This window comes from Myotis brandtii, unplaced genomic scaffold (assembly GCF_000412655.1).
Source record: "Myotis brandtii unplaced genomic scaffold, ASM41265v1 scaffold486, whole genome shotgun sequence".
Classification (NCBI taxonomy): Eukaryota; Metazoa; Chordata; class Mammalia; order Chiroptera; family Vespertilionidae; genus Myotis; species Myotis brandtii.
The window spans coordinates 1,860,499-1,866,460 of record NW_005368569.1 but is presented as its reverse complement, the minus strand read 5'-3'; the positions used below and the strand labels follow the sequence as shown (position 1 = coordinate 1,866,460).

The following is a 5,962-nucleotide window of genomic DNA, read 5'->3' as shown; positions in this document are numbered from 1 at the left end:
CGCACCCCCTCCCCCAAATTAAACGCCTACCGAGTCGAGGACACCCTCCTCTGGCCACGCCCAGTCCCACCCGCAGGATGGTGGGCGCGGCCCCGCAGACACGCGCCAAACTCGTGGGAGGTGCCGCTCCTACCCGCACACTCAAAATCACTGCCTCCTGGAGTTTCCGGGTTTTGCGATCTCAGCCCCACCCAAGGTTTGGGCCGGCTCCTCTCGCCCCCGCCTCCGGCTCAGTCCTCTCCAATTCTGCTGTGCGGAGGTGAGGCCCTAAGCCTCCTTAGCCGCCCCGGGGCTGGACAATGGCCGCAGCGACTGGGCAGAGCCGGAAGTGCGCCTGCGCACGCGGAGTCTCGCTCCAGCAACCCAGGGGTCCGGCGAGCGCGCGGACTACACTTCCCAGAGGCCCCCGCGCGCGGCCCCTCAGAGGCCGCCGGGGAGTAAGGCGCACATCTTTCCGGGCGCAGACGGAGCTGGGATTGAATACTGTAATGTCCATCTCTTCCAATAAGTCACAGCGCTCCTCTGGCGCCTGGGCATGTTGGTAGGGGCGGGATACAGCATATATCGGACAGAAAGACCCGGCTTTGGGGGCGCGGCTTGCACTCCTGTGGAAGAGGGCAATACGTAAACAGATCAACAAAGTAATTTCAGAGAGAGAAACATCGATTTGTTGTTTCACTTATACATTCATAGGTTGATTCTTGTGTGTGCCCTGACGGGGGATTGGACCTACAACCTTGGCATTTCAGGACTACACTCTAACCAACTGAACTACCCAAGTGTGGACTTTGAGTGTGATGGGAGCCACTGGATTAGCAGCAGCAATGGAATCACTACTACGAGGGGAGAAACCAAATGAATCACTTACTACTAGGAGGGGAGAAACTTTTCCTGTTGTCCCAGAAATGGTAACCAGGACCCCGGGCTGAGATTAAATTATTCTGCATTCTAAAGAGAGATAAAACATTTGGGGATAGATACTCTCAGATCTTACAAACGGGTTAGGTGCTGAATTTGCCCTGCTACTGTTATTAATCATGGCCCAACACCACCCCATTACCCCTATAAAGAGATTAGGATGGGAGAAAGAAAAGAATTCCTCAGAGTAGCAAGGCCTCCACCTAGTGGGGAATGTGATGTTCTACTGCCCACCTCCAAGATGAATGTAAGAAAGCAAGCCGCTCAAACACTGACAGCACTCAGAGAAGGGGAGGGTTTATATACTACCCAGTGCTTCCCAGATCAAGGGAAAGGGGAATTAGAGAACAGGCTGAGTGTAAGGAGAGCAACGTGAGTATTCATTGTTTGTGTAGTAAGTGGATGAACTGGAAAATAATTGAGCTTTAACCAGCTGGCCCCTGGGGTGGGGGTGAGGGCAGCTCAGAACTGTAAGAAGTTTTGGGATTAACTGGGGGAGACTGAAGTGGAGCCAGATCTCCCAAGTCAGGTATCCGTGGGTTTCTCTAAGGAACTCACAAATGCACGTATGTTTCCACCAGCGTGGCTAAGCAACTTTAGTGGTGGATGAAATTGTTTTTTAAATCTCTTAAAATGCATTGGTGAGCTGGAAAATTCATAAGGCATGCACCGAGGCCAAAAATTAGGCAAAAATAATAACTTAGAGAGGTAGATGAAACACTGAGAGCTAGTTTCCACCTGGAAATCATTTGCCAAAGAGCTTTGTTTTTCATGGTCCTATAGGCACCAGGTGAAACTCAAGTGCCATACACACACATATCAATACAAATTGGAACTTCAAGACCCTGGCCAGTGTGGCTCAGTTGGTTGGACCATCATCCCGTATACAAAAAGGTGGCAGGTTCAATACCTGGTCAGGGCACATACCGAGATTGTGGGTTTGATCCCTGGTTGTGGCACATGAGGGAGGCAAGCAATCGATATTTCTATCTCACATTAATATTTTTCCTCTCTCCTTTCCTCTTTCTAAAATCAATGAGAAAAAAACATTTTTAATTGGTACTCCAAGGGTGAACACAGGTAAATTGCCTATTTCAAATCTTGGAACCTGAGAATTTGTTAAGTATAAGCTGGTCCCTATGTGGATTTGCAGCCTGAATTCACAGTCCCTAGGTCCTCTAAAAAGCTGCAAACTGAGAATTTATGTATTGGTCCCAGCTAACAGTGCTTCCAGGAACCTGGCAGAAGTGAACACACATCCTGCCTGGAGGAACTGGCCTTCAGCCCAGGCTTCCCCAAATATGATACCAAGAAATATGAGCTCAGAGTCTTGAATTACAAAACACATATAAGAAACAAGGACCCATGAATGACAGACAGTAGGAGAAAATAGCAGAATCAGATTCATAACAACCTCTAATATAGGGAGATTGGCAGGGGCCTCCAGGTGCCCCAGTGGTGCCCCCAAACCTCTTCACACGCTGGGTCCTTTGTCCCTGCCTGGGCCTTTGCTTGAAACTGATGGCTACTGACTTGGTGGTATCCGGGACGCCATGCTTGGGTGTTCTCCGAACCTACCTGCCTTTTCTAGGGATAACATAGCGTCATGGTCCTCGGTTACCATGGCGACCCGCCAGCTGGCTTAACTTCTGTTGCCCCCTAGTGGACACCCAGGACACCTGCAAATCCATCATTTCCCTTGAGGGGCGTGTGTTCCCTCTTGGCAGCTCTGTCCAGAGAGAGGTGATGGCTTGTGACATGGTCCGCTGTACTGCTAGACCCTGTCCTTAGCCTTGGCTTCAGTGAGTCCGCTCCCCACTCCGCCTCTTTAACCATTTGTCTTCTCTGCCCTGGGGCCAGGCCTCTCTGTCTTTGTCACCTAGACACAATAGCCCTAACCAGCCAACCCTTTCAACCAGGCTCCTGGGGACATAAGAAGGGCTTTTACCCAGGTACTTCCACAGCCCCTTAAAGACTGCAAAGTCTGATGTGATGTAAACTAAAATACCCTTCCCTTGGCCAGCCCCCACACCTCCCCGCTTCCCCCGCCCCTAAGCAGCCCTAGATCCAGACCTCAGCTTCTGGAGCTACTTCTCCATATGGACCTTGTCCAGCCTTAGGATGAGATCCCATAGACAGGACAGCCTGGCCAGAATCCAGGTAGGCATGAGTGTGGTGGTGGTGGTGGGGGGGAGCATCACCAGAGCTGGACACGGCAGCCTTAGGTGGGAGATGGGCAAGCATCGAGACAAGCTGACCCTTGGGGGTAGAGACGAGCAGTGACAAGGTTGGTGGAACAGGATGTTTGAGGAGCATGCATGGGAAGACCCACTACAGCCTGAGCCAGAAAGAATGGCTCCTTGGGGAAAGTGATGCTGAATTGAGCTCTAAGGATGAATAGGCATCTGTAGTTGGAGTAGAGATTTCAGTGGTGGTGAGCTTTAGGTGGGCTAACAGGTCCTCTCTTCAGAGTTTTCCTTCCTGAGGGATTATTTCTCATCAGTGATCCACTGATCCTGCATCTCTTTCTTGCCCTTTTCCTCTTCTAATCCTCTCCCCCTTTCCTGGGCAATCTCCTCCAGCCTCATGATTGTAACCAGCACCCCTTTGCTACATGTGATCCATTGTACCATGTCATATGTAGTCTCTTCTACCCGGACTGCTTCTGACTTGCTTGCTTACCTAGTGAACTCTTATTCATCCTTCAAAACCCAGCTTAATGTTTACTCCTTTCTGGTGCCTTCTCAGAACCACCCTTCCAACCATGCATTTTCATTCCACAAACTCCCATTGAGCACCAAGTGTTAGGTTCAGAATGTGGCCCTACATTGTAACTTTCTATTTACTTGACTGTCTCCCCAGTTGACCAGGATCTCCTGGGGGCAGGGGCAGGTAGGGCTGAGTCATTTGTTTTCTTAATCCTTAGGCTTTAACATGCACTCCATGAATGAATGGCTGGATGAATGAATATAAGCACAGCTCCTCATTGTAAAACAACAAACAAGAAACACCCAAGTCAACAGGGCTGGCACTCTCCGGTTCCCGTTTCGGTCCCCTAACACTGTCCCAAAAGAACTTGGCCATATGTTATTAAATTAAAGTGAATTAAAATTTGCTTGAAATAACCACACACTCCCCCGCTTCCCTGAGCCTATAATGACCAGATTACATCTCCTCCAGGCACAGAAGTTTGACATTTCATTGCAAAGTCATTTTCTTCCCATTTCCTTATGTTGCTAAAATATTCTATTTCTCTTCACGTTCCCTTTGTGTTCCCATTACTCATGTTTAGTTAAATTTTTCTGCTGTCATTTAATCATCTGAGATAGGCCTTGCCAGTGTGGACGTTCCTAGGGTACTGCCTGGCCTTCCAGACCATCTGTATCCTCCTGGGCCAGCTGAGAACAGGACCCAGATCCCTCCTCCAGGGCTTCTGGCCTGACCCTCGGACCCTAGGTTTCTCCCCAGTGCAACTCGGACTCACTCCCTCTACACCCACTGCCTTCCTCTCTTCAGCTTTCTCCTCTTCTGTTTCCTGGGGCAAAGGTTTTCATTCTGCCTCCAGGCCTGGCACTACCCGAAACGCTTTTGGTCACAGTGAGCAAGGGGCCTCATAATTCCCTCAATGGGTTCCCAGATTAAGTCCTTAACAGGAAAAATACACAACAGGGCAGCCCATGTGGGGGTTGCTTGGTGCCTGCTTGGGACACTGCTCCTGTGGCTGGGACACCTTTCTCCCTCTCACCCACCCACCTGGCCTCACAATGGAGGGGTGGGAACAATTCTCCCTGAAGAGAGTTGGCAAAGCCCAGAAAGGCCCGTTTTGGCTTGGAGTGGAATCCCGGGGTGGCTCTCGATAACTGTGTCACTTAGGGGTTGCCTTGGGGACTTAGGGCTTGGGACTTGTCAGGACAGGGGCAGTGGGAGGCAGGATCAGAAGCCCGGGATGGCTTCCATGTATGGGGCTTCTGCAGCGTGCTGGACTTGGGGGCATATTGGAGGCTTGGGGTTGTGACTCTCCTGTCCCCAGGTGATAGTGCAGGATGCTTCTCCTCACCTCAAGCTTGGGGAAAGAGGCGTCTGTAAGACACTCACAAAGCTCAACACATGTCCTCTGGAGCTTCAAGGATACAGTGAACTGGGCCGGCTGATGCCAGAGAAATCTCAGTGGCAGGAGACAGGAGAGCAGATGGCTTCGCCAGGCAACTAGGAAAGTAGCCGTGTTGGGACCAAGTGCAGAGGTCATGAGGGCAAAGGATGAGCAAATATCTTCAGTGGATGAGAGGTGGCCGCTGACATGAGAGAGCCAGAGTAGGGTCATCTTCCAGCCTGATCTAGGAAGTCTCCTGGAGGAAGAAAGCCGGAAGTCACTGCCAGGCCAGAGGGTAAATAAAGAAGGGGTCATGTGGGGATGTAGCTTAAATTTCATCCAGGGGCAAGAAAAAATATTAGCTCCGTAGTATACATTTAAAAGACACAGTGAGACAAAGACAAATTGTTTTATGGTTCTATTCTATGAGTCATGTTTGTAGGGCTACACATAAATTATCTTCATTTTCTCTTTAATGAAATGTACTTCATCCTTGTGTCAATTCAAAATATATTCATATTTCTAGAACAAGATCATATCTCCAGCCTACACTCATCTACGTTTTCTATGATCTCTAGTTGCATCTAGGTAAAAAAGATCTATTATCTTTATTATTTCCCAAATAGTATATGGTCTTCAACTCGTATGTCATTTAATTTTCACAACAGCCCTAGAAGGGAAGGGCTCAGAAATTGAGAAAGGCCCTGACCTGTTTTGCTCAATGGTTAGAGTGTTGGCCCACACATCAAAGAGTTGAGAGTCCGATTCCCAGTCAAGGGCACATACCTCGGTTGCAGGTTCAATCCCCGACCCTGGTTGAGGCACAAGTGGGAGGCAGCCAATCAGTGTGTGTCACATTGATGTTCTCTCTCTCTCTCTCTCTCTCTCTCTCTCTCTCTCTCCTCCCCCCTCCCTTCCACTCTCACTAAAAAATCAATGGAAAAAATATCCTCA

At 49.5% G+C, this 5,962-nt stretch overlaps 1 protein-coding gene across 1 annotated transcript in view; it reads right to left on the bottom strand.

Moving 5' to 3' along the window:
- ZFP90 (ZFP90 zinc finger protein) overlaps positions 1-5,962 on the bottom strand; it is an 85,243-nt gene that overhangs the window by 15,711 nt on the left and 63,570 nt on the right. Inside the window, exons 3-4 of the mRNA XM_005876445.2 lie at positions 4,976-5,264; positions 134-605 (exon numbers count right to left, since the gene is read on the bottom strand). The gene's annotated coding sequence lies outside the window, so the exon portion shown is untranslated. The remainder of the gene's footprint in view (positions 1-133; positions 606-4,975; positions 5,265-5,962) is intronic.